The sequence below is a fragment of the Lactuca virosa genome, chromosome 4 (assembly GCF_052849685.1).
Source record: "Lactuca virosa cultivar CGN04683 chromosome 4, Lactuca_virosa_CGN04683_v6, whole genome shotgun sequence".
NCBI classification, from domain to species: Eukaryota; Viridiplantae; Streptophyta; class Magnoliopsida; order Asterales; family Asteraceae; genus Lactuca; species Lactuca virosa.
Window position 1 is genome coordinate 230,403,911 of NC_136429.1, and position 3,950 is coordinate 230,407,860.

Sequence of the window (3,950 nt, forward strand, 5' to 3'; positions counted from 1 at the left end):
TGTTCTTATCTATTCCTAAGCAATCTATCATAACATATAAGTAGAAACTCAAAATTCTGATCATCGAACCATGCGATCGAAATCCATCTCTTCATGATCAGAATCAATTTACTCTTCTTTTAAGTTTCCTTTCATTCCTTAGATCCTACAGAACATCAAAATGTAATTACATTACATCATGTATTAAGAATCTCCAAATAGGAACTTAATAGAGTTAGACAGTGGACTTACCTGAGGCAAAGTCAAAATTTTTGACTTTACCATCCTAGTGATCATTCAGGTAAATATGGCAGCTGCGCAACCAATGCCCCTTCTTTTGGCAACAAAAACATATGTAATCTTTGGGAATGGTACATGGGACTACCTCAGAATTAGCCTTTTTGTCATTACCATTTGGTCAAATGATTTGATCATGGCCGATCCTTTTCCATTGGTAAGAGAAAGCTTTTCTGGACTTCCAATGTTACCATTGTCAATATCCATGGAAGTTTGGGAAGTAGATCTTCCAATCAAATTTTCTTGACCAGTGCGCCAAATCATTCTTGATTCAGCAGCAATTAGCAAATATGTTAGATCAATAAGGGTCATGTTGTGATCTCCCATATAGTACTCCTTAAATACCCGCTATATAACTTATGAAGTGATTTAAGAACCAAGTCAACAGCCAACTTCCTTGAAATAACGACACCCAACATTCCCACCCTGTCAATGTGTTACTTCATATCCAAGACATGTGCACACATAGACCTTCCCTCTAGCCAATAGGGCTTGAGTGACCTTGAAATTTTCAAATCTATGAACATGTTGGTTAGGGATAATTATTGGAGGAGGTGGTGGAAGTGAAGCATGATTTCCATTTCCACGATCCAATCGTGGAACACCATCTTCATAAGGAACGCTTTTCCCAAAAGATTTGGGAAGACCATAGTTGTCTAAACTACACATCTACAAGGGATAAATTCAAGTTTAGGTTATTTAAGTCCTTAATATAAAACCCAAATGAAATATTAATGCTAGGACCCAACACAATATTCTACAATTCGGAAGAGGGATGCCGTAATCCAATTGCAAAATCTTTGAAGGTAGGTAAATGATGATTTATCAATTTCCACCATGAAAAACGAAATTGATTATTAAGTTTTAAATGAATTGAAATTCCTAGATTCTTTAAGATTCATTGAACTTTTCAATGACATATTTAAATCTCGATTGTTCCCTTCAAGTTTGTGACTGGGATGCCGAGGATCACAAATAAGGTGTGAATAACCATGCAAATTAGCTTGGTACACCCAATGTTATAAATCACCTAATCAATGTGCCGGTTAACCACACATGCTCCATTGATCTATGATTAACATTAAGCTACCCTTTGCCACGCACTGTCAGTCCCAAATTAGTGTGACGGTTAACCACACACGCTCCACTAATGACTTAACAAGGTGCAAAGTGCAATTTCATGGGATAGCACCATATTCACATTTTCCTAAAGTAACTAAGATTGGGAATTTAATAAAAGTTTAGTCACTTTATAAATATCACTATACTTTTAATGAAAATTAATGTCCTATGTTACCCGTTCGGCTAACGACCATCCACCAGTCAAGGAAGTTGTGGGTGAGAGTGGACACCCATTAACCCGCCATTTTGTAGGCAGTAACCTTATACCCCCTTATAGACCGACTTCGTGAATGAGGCCTACTAACGGTAAGACCTACTTTTTACTTATACATATAATATATTAAAGTTTTAATATTATAATAGTATAAGGGTGTATTTTTAACTTTTAAAATACTAATTCACTTTTAATTAAACACTTTAATTAACTATTAATAAAGTCCATAAAGATGTAAAATGAATTATTCAAAACATCAAGATGCTAAAACAAAATTAAAACTATTTAATTTATTATTAAGTTATGAACCCATGAGTTACACTTTTGAAAACTTTTCAAATAACTTTAGCTTTAGAATTCAATGTCTCATAAAAAAAACTTTTCAAATTTCAAAACTTGAGTGCAAGTTTTGTAACTCTTCAAAACTTTTAGAATTCCATAAAAGAGACCTTCCAAGTTCCATAACTTGAGGGCAAGTTATGAAACTCTTCAAAGCCATTTATAGCAAATTTTGTAACCTTTGAAGACTCTTGGAATTCATAACTTAAAGAGTTAATGAATGAGACTTTTCACATCCATAACTTACGGAAGTTTCCAAACTCTTAAGATCATAACTTTTAAAAAAGACTTTTGAGTTCCAAAATTTTATGAAAAAATTTGTAACTCCTTAAAAGCATTTAGATAAAACTTTTAAAAGAAATAAAATAATCATATCATTCTATCTTTTAATAAATTGACCTAATTCAAGTCTTGTAGTAAAATGACTCAAATTTTACAAATAATTAGTTTTTCATAAAATCAAGTAATTATCTTAAAATTTGACAAACTTCATGTTTTTTTTCAACTTTGAAAATCAAACATTTGCATAAATATAATAGAAAACAACCCATGGCTCTGATACCACTGTTGGGTTCTAGTATACTACAACATCCTATGGTGCACATACAACCCTAAATGCTTTGGATGTATGTTTTCTCTAATTATACATGCAATATTGTTTCCAAAACATTAAGCCCATAACTAGCATACAATCAACATAAACAACATAAAATACTAGTTAGAAGTTTACATCTTTATGTAGCTTGTAGAACTTGTTGTATATGGCCTTTAAGAACTTAGTGCCCCAAATGTTGCACCTCAAATGGTTCACAACACACCTTGAACAAAGGATGACTTTTGAGAGAGTTTATGCATACTAAAATCGGTTATGGCTCTCCAAGTACACTCTAGCAAAACTTGTGCAAGAAATTTTAGGCTATAGGGTGTCATATTAACAGTGTAGGAATCCAAGAGTCATGGGTAAACCCTAATCCATACACTTGGGCTTATTATGCATGATCCATGATTCAAATGGGCTAACTCTTTATGGATTCATCCATAAACTTAGTCCAACATGTATCATAAGCCCAAACCATATATATATATATATATATATATATATATATATATATATATATATATATATATATATAACTAAATTACATAATTAGTCCCTATTAATTTAATTAGTCTCTTTTGATCACTAAATTAATTCCAAATTAATTATTGATCAATACTAATTAAATGATATGATTTCATATTAATAAATCATAACCAACCTCTTCTCAAAAGTCCATCCTATCAAATTGTCGTGGTGATATGCAACCCATATGGACCATGCTACTCTCGGGTCGAGTACATACCAATTATAGTTATGGGCTTAGAAACCTAATCCAACATGCATTTAATCCCATAGAGAATCTCAAAAGGAGGTCGATCGATTCTCATGTGGTAGCCATTACTATATGAAAATTCCGCTAACAAAAGATACGTATCTCAGCTACAACCGAAGCCTGAACACATGCCCACAACATATCTTCCAATGTTTGGATGGTCTGCTCACTCTAACCATCCGCCTGCGGGTGAAAGGCTATGCTAAAATACATATGAGTACCCAACTCATCGTGGAATCTCTTCCAAAATCTTCAAGTAAACCGGACGTCTGTGTCAGAAACCACAAAAACCGACACCCCATGTTGTGCTACGACTTCCTGATGTATATCTAAGCCAACTTCTCCACATAGATACTCTCCTAGATCAGGATATAATGCGTGCTCTTGGTCAATCGATCCACGATGACCCAAATTGAATTCACATTGTGCGTAGTCCGAGGCAACTTCATAATGTAGTCTATGGTAATCTCCTCCCATTTCCAAACAGGAATATCGAACAACTACATATTGTCGTGAGGTCGTTGATGCTCGGCCTTGACTTTCCTGCAAGTCAAGCACCTCTCCACATACCAAGCTACATCACGCTTCATCCAGGACCACCAATAGCCAGGACGAAGATCTCTATA